The following is a 16,875-nucleotide window of genomic DNA, read 5'->3' as shown; positions in this document are numbered from 1 at the left end:
ACTTATTTTTATTATGTTACTTATGATTTTTGCACTAAACTTTGGAGGCTCATAACTCTTGTTCTACAAGAGATACTGGGATCTCCTTTGGATATGTTATAGTACTCTTTGCTCCCCATACAAGGATACTTTAAACTTGAGGCTACCGCAATATCGTCGTCAACTTACTTTTTGTCTCACTTATTGTTAGAAGGTTACTTTTGATTTTTGAAAATAAACTTTGCAGGCTCGTAACTCTGTTTCTACTGGAGATACGGGGATGTCCTTTGAGTATGTTATAGACCAATTTGTCCCCCATCTAGCCATACTAAGAATTAGGGCTTCGACAAACAGTAGTCGAGTAATTAAGCTAATCGTAAACAAACAAACCCCTCCATAGGAAATACATTAGACTAAATTCTGGAGGCTCGTAACTCTGGTTCTACCAGAGATGCGGGGATGTAAATAATGTGACCTTGACACAAAAGTTCGGATAATTATAAAGGTCTTTGCATGTTCCAAGCAGAAAAAAAAACTTCGCGGTTTCAAACCTGTGGCCTTCCGGGAGTGAGGCGGATGCGATAACCGCTACACTAAAGATATGTTATTATTTTTAATCGAAGGAACAGGGTCAAGTAATTAAGCAATACGTGAACAAACAAACCCCTCCATAGAAAATGCATTAGACTATACTTTGCAGGCTCGTAACTCTGTTTCTACTGGAGATACGGGGATGTCCTTTGAGTATGTTATAGACCAATTTGTCCAACATCTAGCCATACTAAGAATAAGGGCTACGACAAACAATAGTCGAGTAATTAAGCTAATCGTAAACAAACGAACCCCTCCATAGGAAATACATTAGACTAAATTCTGGAGGCTCGTAACTCTGGTTCTACCAGAGATACGGGGATGTAAATAATGTGACCTTGACACAAATGTTCGGATAATTATAAAGGTCTTTGCATGTTCCAAGCAAAAAAAAAACTTCGCGGTTTCGAACCTGTGGCCTTCCGGGAGTGAGGCGGATGCGATAACCTCTACACTAAAGATATGTTATTATTTTTAATCAAAAGAACAGGGTCAAGTAGTTAAGCAATACGTGAACAAACAAACCCCTCCATAGAAAATGCATTAGACTCTACTTTGCAGGCTCGTAACTCTGTTTCTACTGGAGATACGGGGATGTCCTTTGAGTATGTTATAGACCAATTTGTCCCCCATCTAGCCATACTAAGAATTAGGGCTACGACAAACAGTAGTCGAGTAATTAAGCTAATCGTAAACAAACAAACCCCTCCATAGGAAATACATTAGACTAAATTCTGGAGGCTTGTAACTCTGGTTCTACCAGAGATACGGGGATGTAAATAATGTGACCTTGACACAAAAGTTCGGATAATTATAAAGGTCTTTGCATGTTCCAAGCGAAAAAAAAAACTTCGCGGTTTCAAACCTGTGGCCTTCCGGGAGTGAGGCGGATGCGATAACCGCTACACTAAAGATATGTTATTATTTTTAATCGAAGGAACAGGGTCAAGTAATTAAGCAATACGTGAACAAACAAACCCCTCCATAGAAAATGCATTAGACTATACTTTGCAGGCTCGTAACTCTGTTTCTACTGGAGATACGGGGATGTCCTTTGAGTATGTTATAGACCAATTTGTCCAACATCTAGCCATACTAAGAATAAGGGCTACGACAAACAGTAGTCGAGTAATTAAGCTAATCGTAAACAAACAAACCCCTCCATAGGAAATACATTAGACTAAATTCTGGAGGCTCGTAACTCTGGTTCTACCAGAGATACGGGGATGTAAATAATGTGACCTTGACACAAATGTTCGGATAATTATAAAGGTCTTTGCATGTTCCAAGCAAAAAAAAAACTTTGCGGTTTCGAACCTGTGGCCTTCCGGGAGTGAGGCGGATGCGATAACCTCTACACTAAAGATATGTTATTATTTTTAATCGAAAGAACAGGGTCAAGTAGTTAAGCAATACGTGAACAAACAAACCCCTCCATAGAAAATGCATTAGACTATATTTTGCAGGCCCATTACTCTGTGTCTACTGGAGATACGGGGATGTCCTTTGAGTATGTTATAGTCCAATTTGTCCAACATCTAGCCATACTAAGAATAAGGGCTACGACAAACAGTAGTCGAGTAATTAAGCTAATCGTAAACAAACAAACCCCTCCATAGGAAATACATTAGACTAAATTCTGGAGGCTCGTAACTCTGGTTCTACCAGAGATACGGGGATGTAAATAATGTGACCTTGACACAAATGTTCGGATAATTATAAAGGTCTTTGCATGTTCCAAGCAAAAAAAAAAACTTTGCGGTTTCGAACCTGTGGCCTTCCGGGAGTGAGGCGGATGCGATAACCTCTACACTAAAGATATGTTATTATTTTTAATCGAAAGAACAGGGTCAAGTAGTTAAGCAATACGTGAACAAACAAACCCCTCCATAGAAAATGCATTAGACTATATTTTGCAGGCCCATTACTCTGTGTCTACTGGAGATACGGGGATGTCCTTTGAGTATGTTATAGTCCAATTTGTCCCCCATCTAACCATACTAAAAACATTGAGCTACGACAAACAGGGGCCGAGTATTTAAGCTAAACGTAAACAAACATGCCGTCCATAGGAAATGCATTAGACTATACTTTGCAGGCCCATAACTCTGTGTCTACTAGAGATACGGGGATGTCCCTAGGATATGTTATAGTCCAAATTGTCCCCCATCTAACCATACTAAAAACATTGAGCTACGACAAAAAGGGGCCGAGAAATTAAGCAAAATGTTCGTCAACTTTGGTATCGTCTCACTTATTTTTATTATGTTACTTATGATTTTTGCACTAAACTTTGGCGGCTCATAACTCTTGTTCTACAAGAAATACTGGGATCTCCTTTGGATATGTTATAGTACTCTTTGCTCCCCATACAAGGATACTTTAAACTTGAGGCTACCGCAATATCGTCGTCAACTTACTTTTTGTCTCACTTATTGTTAGAAGGTTACTTTTGATTTTTGAAAATAAATTATGCAGGCTCGTAACTCTGTTTCTACTGGAGATACGGGGATGTCCTTTGAGTATGTTATAGACCAATTTGTCCCCCATCTAGCCATACTAAGAATTAGGGCTACGACAAACAGTAGTCGAGTAATTAAGCTAATCGTAAACAAACAAACCCCTCCATAGGAAATACATTAGACTAAATTCTGGAGGCTTGTAACTCTGGTTCTACCAGAGATACGGGGATGTAAATAATGTGACCTAGACACAAATGTTCGGATAATTATAAAGGTCTTTGCATGTTCCAAGCAAAAAAAAACTTCGCGGTTTCGAACCTGTGGCCTTCCGGGAGTGAGGCGGATGCGATAACCGCTACACTAAAGATATGTTATTATTTGTAATCGAAAGAACAGGGTCAAGTAATTAAGCAATACGTGAACAAACAAACCCCTCCATAGAAAATGCATTAGACTATACTTTGCAAGGCCCATAACTCTGTGTCTACTAGAGATACCGGGATGTCCTTAGGATATGTTATAGTCCAATTTGTCATTCATCTAACCATACTAAAAACTTTGGGCTACGACAAACAGGGGCCGAGTACTTAAGCGAAACGTAAAGAAACAAACCCCCTCCATAGGAAATGAGTTAGACTATACTTTGCAGGCTCGTAACTCTGTTTCCACTGGAGATACGGGAATGTCCTTTGAGTATGTTATAGTCCAATTTGTCCTTCATCTAACCATACTAAACACATTGAGCTACGACAAACAGGGGCCGAGAAATTAAGCAAAATGTTCGTCAACTTTGGTATCGTCTCACTTATTTTTATTATGTTACTTATGATTTTTGCACTAAACTTTGGCGGCTCATAACTCTTGTTCTACAAGAAATACTGGGATCTCCTTTGGATATGTTATAGTACTCTTTGCTCCCCATACAAGGATACTTTATACTTGAGGCTACCGCAATATCGTCGTCAACTTACTTTTTGTCTCACTTATTGTTAGAAGGTTATTTTTGATTTTTGAAAATAAACTATGCAGGCTCGTAACTCTGTTTCTACTGGAGATACGGGGATGTCCTTTGAGTGTGTTATAGACCAATTTGTCCCCCATCTAGCCATACTAAGAATTAGGGGTACGACAAACAGTAGTCGAGTAATTAAGCTAATCGTAAACAAACAAACCCCTCCATAGGAAATGCATTAGACTATACTTTGCAGGCCCATTACTCTGTGTCTACTTGAGATACGGGCATGTCCTTAGGATATGTTATAGTCCAATTTGTTTCCCATCTAACCATACTAAAAACTTTGGGCTACGAGAAACAGGGGCCGAGTAATTAAGCTAAACGTAAACAAACAACCCCTCCTTAGGAAATGCATTAGACTATACTTTGCAGGCTCGTAGCTCTGTTTCTACTGGAAATACGGGGATGTCCTTTGAGTATGTTTTATTCCAATTTGTCCCCCATCTAACCATACTAAAAACATTGAGCTACGACAAAAAGGGGCCGAGAAATTAAGCAAAATGTTCGTCAACTTTGGTATCGTCTCACTTATTTTTATTATGTTACTTATGATTTTTGCACTAAACTTTGGCGGCTCATAACTCTTGTTCTACAAGAAATACTGGGATCTCCTTTGGATATGTTATAGTACTCTTTGCTCCCCATACAAGGATACTTTAAACTTGAGGCTACCGCAATATCGTCGTAAACTTACTTTTTGTCTCACTTATTGTTAGAAGGTTACTTTTGATTTTTGAAAATAAACTATGCAGGCTCGTAACTCTGTTTCTACTGGAGATACGGGGATGTCCTTTGAGTATGTTATAGACCAATTTGTCCCCCATCTAGCCATACTAAGAATTAGGGCTACGACAAACAGTAGTCGAGTAATTAAGCTAATCGTAAACAAACAAACCCCTCCATAGGAAATACATTAGACTAAATTCTGGAGGCTTGTAACTCTGGTTCTACCAGAGATACGGGGATGTAAATAATGTGACCTAGACACAAATGTTCGGATAATTATAAAGGTCTTTGCATGTTCCAAGCAAAAAAAAAAAAACTTCGCGGTTTCAAACCTGTGGCCTTCCGGGAGTGAGGCGGATGCGATAACCGCTACACTAAAGATATGTTATTATTTTTAATCGAAGGAACAGGGTCAAGTAATTAAGCAATACGTGAACAAACAAACCCCTCCATAGAAAATGCATTAGACTATAATTTGCAGGCTCGTAACTCTGTTTCTACTGGAGATACGGGGATGTCCTTTGAGTATGTTATAGACCAATTTGTCCAACATCTAGCCATACTAAGAATAAGGGCTACGACAAACAGTAGTCGAGTAATTAAGCTAATCGTAAACAAACAAACCCCTCCATAGGAAATACATTAGACTAAATTCTGGAGGCTCGTAACTCTGGTTCTACCAGAGATACGGGGATGTAAATAATGTGACCTTGACACAAATGTTCGGATAATTATAAAGGTCTTTGCATGTTCCAAGCAAAAAAAAACTTCGCGGTTTCGAACCTGTGGCCTTCCGGGAGTGAGGCGGATGCGATAACCGCTACACTAAAGATATGTTATTATTTTTAATCGAAAGAACAGGGTCAAGTAATTAAGCAATACGTGAACAAACAAACCCCTCCATAGAAAATGCATTAGACTATACTTTGCAAGGCCCATAACTCTGTGTCTACTAGAGATACCGGGATGTCCTTAGGATATGTTATAGTCCAATTTGTCATTCATCTAACCATACTAAAAACTTTGGGCTACGACAAACAGGGGCCGAGTACTTAAGCGAAACGTAAAGAAACAAACCCCCTCCATAGGAAATGAGTTAGACTATACTTTGAAGGCTCGTAACTCTGTTTCCACTGGAGATACGGGAATGTCCTTTGAGTATGTTATAGTCCAATTTGTCCCCCATCTAACCATACTAAACACATTGAGCTACGACAAACAGGGGCCGAGTAATTTAGCTAAACGTAAACCAACAACCCGTCCTTAGGAAATGCATTAGACTATACTTTGCAGGCCCATAACTCTGTGTCTACTAGAGATACGGGGATGTCCTTAGGATATGTTATAGTCCAAATTGTCCCCCATTTAACCATACTAAAAATATTGAGCTACGACAAACAAGGGCCGAGATATTAAGCAAAATGTTCGTCAACTTTGGTATCGTCTCACTTATTTTTATTATGTTACTTATGATTTTTGCACTAAACTTTGGAGGCTCATAACTCTTGTTCTACAAGAGATACTGGGATCTCCTTTGGAAATGTTATAGTACTCTTTGCTCCCCATACAAGGATACTTTAAACTTGAGGCTACCTCAATATCGTCGTCAACTTATTTTTTGTCTCACTTATTGTTAGAAGGTTACTTTTGATTTTTGAAAATAAACTTTGCAGGCTCGTAACTCTGTTTCTACTGGAGATACGGGGATGTCCTTAGAGTATGTTATAGACCAATTTGTCCCCCATCTAGCCACGCTAAGAATTAGGGCTACGACAAACAGTAGTCGAGTAATTAAGCTAATCGTAAACAAACAAACCCCTCCATAGGAAATACATTAGACTAAATTCTGGAGGCTCGTAACTCTGGTTCTACCAGAGATACGGGGATGTAAATAATGTGACCTTGACACAAATGTTCGGATAATTATAAAGGTCTTTGCATGTTCCAAGCAAAAAAAAACTTCGCGGTTTCGAACCTGTGGCCTTCCGAGAGTGAGGCGGATGCGATAACCGCTACACTAAAGATATGTTATTATTTTTAATCGAAAGAACAAGGTCAAGTAATTAAGCAATACATGAACAAACAAACCCCTCCATAGAAAATGCATTAGACTATACTTTGCAGGCTCGTAACTCTGTTTCTACTGGAGATACGGGGATGTCCTTTGAGTATGTTATAGTCCAATTTGTCCCCCATCTAACCATACTAAAAACATTGAGCTACGACAAACAGTAGTCGAGTAATTAAGCTAATCGTAAACAAACAAACCCCTCCGCAGGAAATACATTAGACTATACTTTGCAGGCCCATAACTCTGTGTCTACTAGAGATACGGGGATGTCCTTAGGATATGTTATAGTCCAAATTGTCCCCCATCTAACCATACTAAAAACTTTGGGCTACGACAATCAGGGGCCGAGTACTTAAGCAAAACGTAAAGAAACAAACCCCCTCCTTAGGAAATGAGTTAGACTATACTTTGCAGGCTCGTAACTCTGTTTCCACTGGAGATACGGGGATGTCCTTTGAGTATGTTATACTCCAATTTGTCCCCCATCTAACTATACTAAAAATATTGAGCTACGACAAACAGGGGCCGAGTAATTAAGCTAAACGTAAACAAACAACCCGTCCATAGGAAATGCATTAGACTATATTTTGCAGGCCCATAACTCTGTGTCTACTAGAGATACGGGGATGTCCTTACGATATGATATAGTCCAAATTGTCCCCCATCTTACCATACTAAAAACATTGAGCTACGACAAACAGGGGCCGAGATATTAAGCAAAATGTTCGTCAACTTTGGTATCGTCTCACTTATTTTTATTATGTTACTTATGATTTTTGCACTAAACTTTGGAGGCTCATAACTCTTGTTCTACAAGAGATACTGGGATCTCCTTTGGAAATGTTATAGTACTCTTTGCTCCCCATACAAGGATACTTTAAACTTGAGGCTACCTCAATATCGTCGTCAACTTACTTTTTGTCTCACTTATTGTTAGAAGGTTACTTTCGATTTTTGAAAATATACTTTGCAGGCTCGTAACTCTGTTTCTACTGGAGATACGGGGATGTCCTTAGAGTATGTTATAGACCAATTTGTCCCCCATCTAGCCATACTAAGAATTAGGGCTACGACAAACAGTAGTCGAGTAATTAAGCTAATCGTAAACAAACAAACCCCTCCATAGGAAATACATTAGACTAAATTCTGGAGGCTCGTAACTCTGGTTCTACCAGAGATACGGGGACGTAAATAATGTGACCTTGACACAAATGTTCGGATAATTATAAAAAAAACTTCGCGGTTTCGAACCTGTGGCCTTCCGGGAGTGAGGCGGATGCGATAACCGCTACACTAAAGATATGTTATTATTTTTAATCGAAAGAACAGGGTCAAGTAATTAAGCAATACGTGAACAAACAAACCCCTCTATAGAAAATGCATTAGACTATACTTTTCAGGCTCGTAACTCTGTTTCTACTGTAGATACGGGGATGTCCTTTGAGTATGTTATAGTCCAATTTGTCCCCCATCTAACCATACTAAAAACATTGAGCTACGACAAACAATAGTCGAGTAATTAAGCTAATCGTAAACAAACAAACCCCTCGATAGGAAATCCATTGGACTAAATTCTGGAGGCTCGTAACTCTGGTTCTACCAGAGATACGGGGATGTAAATAATGTGACCTTGACACAAATGTTCGGATAATTATAAAAAAAAACTTCGCGGTTTCGAACCTGTGGCCTTCCGGGAGTTAGGCGGATGCGATAACCGCTACACTAAAGATATGTTATTATTTTTAATCGAAAGAACAGGGTCAAGTAATTAAGCAATACGTGAACAAACAAACCCCTCCATAGAAAATGCATTATACTATACTTTGCAGGCTCGTAACTCTGTTTCTACTGGAGATACGGGGATGTCCTTTGAGTATGTTTTAGTCCAATTTGTCTCCCATCTAACCATACTAAAAACATTGATCTACGACAAACAGGGGCCGAGATATTAAGCAAAATGTTCGTCAACTTTGGTATCGTCTCACTTATTTTTATTATGTTATTTATGATTTTTGCACTAAACTTTGGAGGCTCATAACTCTTGTTCTACAAGAGATAGTGCGATCTCCTTTGGATATGTTATAGTACTCTTTGCTCCCCATACAAGGATACTTTAAACTTGAGGCTACCTCAATATCGTCGTCAACCTACTTTTTGTCTCACTTATTGTTAGAAGGTTACTTTTGATTTTTGAAAATATACTTTGCAGGCTCGTAACTCTGGTTCTACCAGAGATACGGGGATGTAAATAATGTGACCTTGACACAATTGTTCGGATAATTATAAAGGTCTTTGCATGTTCCAAGCAAAAAAAAAACTTCGCGGTTTCGAACCTGTGGCCTTCCGAGAGTGAGGCGGATGCGATAACCGCTACACTAAAGATATGTTATTATTTTTAATAGAAAGAACAGGGTCAAGTAATTAAGCAATACGTGAACAAACAAACCCCTCCATAGAAAATGCATTAGACTATACTTTGCAGGCTCGTAACTCTGTTTCTACTGGAGATACGGGGATGTCCTTTGAGTATGTTATAGTCCAATTTGTCCCCCATCTAACCATACTAAAAACATTGAGCTACGACAAACAGTAGTCGAGTAATTAAGCTAATCGTAAACAAACAAACCCCTCCATAGGAAATGCATTAGACTATACTTTGCAGGCCCATAACTCTGTGTCTACTAGAGATACGGGGATGTCCTTAGGATATGTTATAGTCCAATTTGTCCCCCATCTAACCATACTAAAAACATTGAGCTACGACAAACAGTAGTCGAGTAATTAAGCTAATCGTAAACAAACAAACCCCTCCATAGGAAATGCATTAGACTATACTTTGCAGGCCCATAACTCTGTGTCTACTAGAGATACGGGGATGTCCTTAGGATATGTTATAGTCCAAATTGTCCCCCATCTAACTATGTTAAAAACTTTGGGCTACGACAAACAGGGACCGAGTACTTAAGCAAAACGTAAAGAAACAAACCCCCTCCATAGGAAATGAGTTAGACTATACTTTGCAGGCTCGTAACTCTGTTTCTACTGGAGATACGGGGATGTCCTTTGAGTATTTTATAGTCCAATTTGTCCCCCATCTAACCATACTAAAAACATTGAGCTACGACAAACAGGGGCCGAGATATTAAGCAAAATGTTCGTCAACTTTGGTATCGTCTCACTTATTTTTATTATGTTACTTATGATTTTTGCACTAAACTTTGGAGGCTCATAACTCTTGTTCTACAAGAGATACTGGGATCTCCTTTGGATATGTTATAGTACTCTTTGCTCCCCATACAAGGATACTTTAAACTTGAGGCTACCTCAATATCGTCGTCAACTTACTTTTTGTCTCACTTATTGTTAGAAGGTTACTTTTGATTTTTGAAAATATACTTTGCAGGCTCGTAACTCTGTTTCTACTGGAGATACGGGGATGTCCTTTGAGTATGTTATAGACCAATTTGTCCCCCATCTAGCCATACTTAGAACTAGGGCTACGACAAACAGTAGTCGAGTAATTAAGCTAATCGTATACAAACAAACCCCTCCATAGGAAATACATTAGAGTAAATTCTGGAGGCTCGTAACTCTGGTTCTACCAGAGATACGGGGATGTAAATAATGTGACCTTGACACAAATGTTCGGATAATTATAAAGGTCTTTGCATGTTCCAAGCAAAAAAAAAAAAAACTTCGTGGTTTCGAACCTGCGGCCTTCCGAGAGTGAGGCGGATGCGATAACCGCTACACTAAAGATATGTTATTATTTTTAATAGAAAGAACAGGGTCAAGTAATTAAGCAATACGTGAACAAACAAACCCCTCCATAGAAAATGCATTAGACTATACTTTGCAGGCTCGTAACTCTGTTTCTACTGGAGATACGGGGATGTCCTTTGAGTATGTTATAGTCCAATTTGTCCCCCATCTAACCATACTAAAAACATTGAGCTACGACAAACAGTAGTCGAGTAATTAAGCTAATCGTAAACAAACAAACCCCTCCATAGGAAATGCATTAGTTTATACTTTGCAGGCCCATAACTCTGTGTCTACTAGAGATACGGGGATGTCCTTAGGATATGTTATAGTCCAAATTGTCCCCCATCTAACCATACTAAAAACTTTGGGCTACGACAAACAGGGGCCGAGTACTTAAGCAAAACGTAACGAAACAAACCCCCTCCATAGGAAATGCATTAGACTATACTTTGGAGGCTAGTAACTCTGTTTCTACTGGAGATACGGGGATGTCCTTTGAGTATGTTATAGTCCAATTTGTCCCCCATCTAACCATACTAAAAACATTGAGCTACGACAAACAAGGGCCGAGATATTAAGCAAAATGTTCGTCAACTTTGGTATCGTCTCACTTATTTTTATTATGTTACTTATGATTTTTGCACTAAACTTTGGAGGCTCATAACTCTTGTTCTACAAGAGATACTGGGATCTCCTTTGGATATGTTATAGTACTCTTTGCTCCCCATACATGGATACTTTAAACTGGAGGCTACCTCAATATCGTCGTCAACTTATTTTTTGTCTCACTTATTGTTAGAAGGTTACTTTTGATTTTTGAAAATAAACTTTGCAGGCTCGTAACTCTGTTTCTACTGGAGATACCGGGATGTCCTTAGGATATGTTATAGTCCAATTAGTCCTTCGTCTAACCATACTTAGAATTAGGGCTACGACAAACAGTAGTCGAGTAATTAAGCTAATCGTAAACAAACAAACCCCCTCCATAGAAAATACATTAGACTAAATTCTGGAGGCTCGTAACTGTGGTTCTACCAGAGATACGGGGATGTAAATAATGTGACCTTGACACAAATGTTCGGATAATTATAAAAAAAAACTTCGCGGTTTCGAACCCATGGCCTTCCGGGAGTGAGGCGGATGCGATAACCGCTACACTAAAGATATGTTATTGTTTTTAATCGAAAGAACAGGGTCAAGTAATTAAGCAATACGTGAAAAAACAAACCCCTCCATAGAAAATGCATTAGACTATACTTTGCAGGCTCCTAACTCTGTTTCTACTGGAGATACGGGGATGTCCTTTGAGTATGTTATAGTCCAATTTGTCCCCCATCTAACCATACTAAACATATTGAGCTACGACCAACAGGGGCCGAGTAATTAAGCTAAACGTAAACAAACAACCCGTCCATAGGAAATGCAGTAGACTATATATTGCAGGCCCATAACTCTGTGTCTACTAGAGATACGGGGATGTCCTTAGGATATGTTATAGTCCAAATTGTCCCCCATCTAACCATACTAAAAACTTTGGGCTACGACAAACAGGGGCCGAGTACTTAAGCAAAACGTAACGAAACAAACCCCCTCCGTAGGAAATGCATTAGACTATACTTTGCAGGCTCGTAAATCTGTTTCTACTGGAGATACGGGGATGTCCTTTGAGTATGTTATAGTCCAATTTGTCCCCCATCTAACCATACTACAAATAATGAGCTACGACAAACAAGGGCCGAGTAATTAAGCTAAACGTAAACAAACAACCCGTCCATAGGAAATGCATTAGACTATATTTTGCAGGCCCATAACTCTGTGTCTACTAGAGATACGGGGATGTCCTTAGGATATGTTATAGTCCAAATTGTCCCCCATCTAACCATACTAGAAACTTTGGGCTACGACAAACAGGGGCCGAGTACTTAAGCAAAACGTAACGAAACAAACCCCCTCCATAGGAAATGCATTAGACTATACTTTGCAGGCTCGTAAATCTGTTTCTACTGGAGATACGGGGATGTCCTTTGAGTATGTTATAGTCCAATTTGTCCCCCAACTAACCATACTACAAATAATGAGCTACGACAAACAAGGGCCGAGTAATTAAGCTAAACGTAAACAAACAACCCGTCCATAGGAAATGCATTAGACTATATTTTGCAGGCCCATAACTCTGTGTCTACTAGAGATACGGGGATGTCCTTAGGATATGTTATAGTCCAAATTGTCCCCCATATAACCATACTAAAAACATTGAGCTACGACAAACGTTGGCCGAGATATTAAGCAAAATGTTCGTCAACTTTGGTATCGTCTCGCTTATTTTTATTATGTTACTTATGATTTTTGCACTAAACTTTGGAGGCTCATAACTCTTGTTCTACAAGAGATACTGGGATCTCCTTTGGATATGTTATAGTACTCTTTGCTCCCCATACAAGGATACTTTAAACTTGAGGCTACCTCAATATCGTCGTCAACTTATTTTTTGTCTCACTTATTGTTAGAAGGTTACTTTTGATTTTTGAAAATAAACTTTGCAGGCTCGTAACTCTGGTTCTACCAGAGATACGGGGATGTAAATAATGTGACCTTGACACAAATGTTCGGATAATTATAAAGGTCTTTGCATGTTCCAAGCAAAAAAAAAACTTCGCGGTTTCGAACCTGTGGCCTTCCGGGAGTGAGGCGGATGCGATAACCGCTACACTAAAGATATGTTATTATTTTTAATCGAAAGAACAGGGTCAAGTAATTATGCAATACGTGAATAAACAAACCCCTCCATAGAAAATGCATTAGACTATACATTGCAAGGCCCATAACTCTGTGTCTACTAGAGATACCGGGATGTCCTTAGGATATGTTATGGTCCAATTTGTCCTTCATCTAACCATACTAAAAACTTTGGGCTACGACAAACAGGGGCCGAGTACTTAAGCAAAACGTAAAGAAACAAACCCCCTCCATAGGAAATGAGTTAGACTATACTTTGCAGGCTCGTAACTCTGTTTCCACTGGAGATACGGGGATGTCCTTTGAGTATGTTATAGTCCAATTTGTCCCCCATCTAATTATACTAAAAACATTGAGCTACGACAAACAAGGGCCGAGATATTAAGCAAAATGTTCGTCATTTTTGGTATCGTCTCACTTATTTTTATTATGTTACTTATGATTTTTGCACTAAACTTTGGAGGCTCATAACTCTTGTTCTACAAGAGATACTGGGATCTCCTTTGGATATGTTATAGTACTCTTTGCTCCCCATACAAGGATACTTTAAACTTGAGGCTACCTCAATATCGTCGTCAACTTATTTTTTGTCTCACTTATTGTTAGAAGGTTACTTTTGATTTTTGAAAATAAACTTTGCAGGCTCGTAACTCTGTTTCTACTGGAGATACGGGGATGTCCTTTGAGTATGTTATAGACCAATTTGTCCCCCATCTAGCCATACTAAGAATTAGGGCTTCGACAAACAGTAGTCGAGTAATTAAGCTAATCGTAAACAAACAAACCCCTCCATAGGAAATACATTAGACTAAATTCTGGAGGCTGGTAACTCTGGTTCTACCAGAGATACGGGGATGTAAATAATGTGACCTTGACACAAATGTTCGGATAATTATAAAAAAACTTCGCGGTTTCGAACCTGTGGCCTTCCGGGAGTGAGGCGGATGCGATAACCGCTACACTAAAGATATGTTATTATTTTTAATCGAAAGAACAGGGTCAAGTAATTAAGCAATACGTGAACAAACAAACCCCTCCATAGAAAATGCATTAGACTATACTTTGCAGGCTCGTAACTCTGTTTCTACTGTAGATACGGGGATGTCCTTTGAGTATGTTACAGTCCAATTTGTCCCCCATCTAAACATACTAAAAACATTGAGCTACGACAAACAGGGGCCGAGTAATTAAGCTAAACGTAAACAAACAACCCGTCCATAGGAAATGCATTAGATTGTACTTTGCAGGCCCATAACTCTGTGTCTACTAGAGATACGGGGATGTCCTTAGGAAATGTTATAGTCCAAATTGTCCCCCATCTAAAAATACTAAAAACATTGAGCTACGACAAACAAGGGCCGAGATATTAAGCAAAATGTTCGTCATTTTTGGTATCGTCTCACTTATTTTTATTATGTTACTTATGATTTTTGCACTAAACTTTGGAGGCTCATAACTCTTGTTCTACAAGAGATACTGGGATCTCCTTTGGATATGTTATAGTACTCTTTGCTCCCCATACAAGGATACTTTAAACTTGAGGCTACCTCGATATCGTCGTCAACTTATTTTTTGTCTCACTTATTGTTAGAAGGTTACTTTTGATTTTTGAAAATAAACTTTGCAGGCTCGTAACTCTGTTTCTACTGGAGATACGGGGATGTCCTTTGAGTATGTTATAGACCAATTTGTCCCCCATCTAGCCATACTAAAAACATTGAGCTACGACAAACAGTAGTCGAGTAATTAAGCTAATCGTAAACAAACAAACCCCTCCATAGGAAATCCATTAGACTATACTTTGCAGGCCCATAACTCTGTGTCTACAAGAGATACGGGGATGTCCTTAGGATATGATATAGTCCAAATAGTCCCCCATCTAACCATACTAAAAACATTGAGCTACGACAAACAGGGGCCGAGATATTAAGCAAAATGTTCGTCAACTTTGGTATCGTCTCACTTATTTTTATTATGTTACTTATGATTTTTGCACCAAACTTTGGAGGCTCATAACTCTTGTTCTACAAGAGATACTGGGATCTCCTTTGGATATGTTACAGTACTCTTTGCTCCCCATACAAGGATACTTTAAACTTGAGGCTACCTCAATATCGTCGTCAACTTACTTTTTGTCTCACTTATTGTTAGAAGGTTACTTTTGATTTTTGAAAATATACTTTGCAGGCTCGTAACTCTGTTTCTACTGGAGATACGGGGATGTCCTTTGAGTATGTTATAGACCAATTTGTCCCCCATCTAGCCATACTTAGAATTAGGGCTACGACAAACAGTAGTCGAGTAATTAAGCTAATCGTAAACAAACAAACCCCCTCCATAGGAAATACATTAGACTAAATTCTGGAGGCTCGTAACTGTGGTTCTACCAGAGATACGGGGATGTAAATAATGTGACCTTGACACAAATGTTCGGATAATTATAAAAAAAAACTTCGCGGTTTCGAACCCATGGCCTTCCGGGAGTGAGGCGGATGCGATAACCGCTACACTAAAGATATGTTATTATTTTTAATCGAAAGAACAGGGTCAAGTAATTAAGCAATACGTGAAAAAACAAACCCCTCCATAGAAAATGCATTAGACTATACTTTGCAGGCTCGTAACTCTGTTTCTACTGTAGATACGGCGATGTCCTTTGAGTATGTTATATTCCAATTTGTCCCCCATCTAACCATACTAAAAACATTGAGCTACGACAAACAGGGGCCGAGTAATTAAGCTAAACGTAAACAAACAACCCGTCCATAGGAAATGCATTAGACTATATTTTGCAGGCCCATAACTCTGTGTCTACTAGAGATACGGGGATGTCCTTAGGATATGTTATAGTCCAAATTGTCCCCCATCTAACCATACTAAAAACTTTGGGCTACGACAAACAGGGGCCGAGTACTTAAGCAAAACGTAACGAAACAAACCCCCTCTATAGGAAATGCATTAGACTATACTTTGCAGGCTCGTAAATCTGTTTCTACTGGAGATATGGGGATGTCCTTTGAGTATGTTATAGTCCAATTTGTCCCCCATCTAACCATACTACAAATAATGAGCTACGACAAACAAGGGCCGAGTAATTAAGCTAAACGTAAACAAACAACCCGTCCATAGGAAATGCATTAGACTATATTTTGCAGGCCCATAACTCTGTGTCTACTAGAGATACGGGGATGTCCTTAGGATATGTTATAGTCCAAATTGTCCCCCATATAACCATACTAAAAACATTGAGCTACGACAAACGTTGGCCGAGATATTAAGCAAAATGTTCGTCAACTTTGGTATCGTCTCACTTATTTTTATTATGTTACTTATGATTTTTGCACTAAACTTTGGAGGCTCATAACTCTTGTTCTACAAGAGATACTGGGATCTCCTTTGGATATGTTATAGTACTCTTTGCTCCCCATACAAGGATACTTTAAACTTGATGCTACCTCAATATCGTCGTCAACTTATTTTTTGTCTCACTTATTGTTAGAAGGTTACTTTTGATTTTTGAAAATAAACTT

The sequence above is a fragment of the Phalangium opilio genome, unplaced genomic scaffold (genome assembly GCF_054372755.1).
Source record: "Phalangium opilio isolate 3A_F unplaced genomic scaffold, DU_Popi_V2 ptg000087l_1, whole genome shotgun sequence".
NCBI lineage: Eukaryota > Metazoa > Arthropoda > Arachnida > Opiliones > Phalangiidae > Phalangium > Phalangium opilio.
This window is presented reverse-complemented; position numbering follows the sequence as displayed.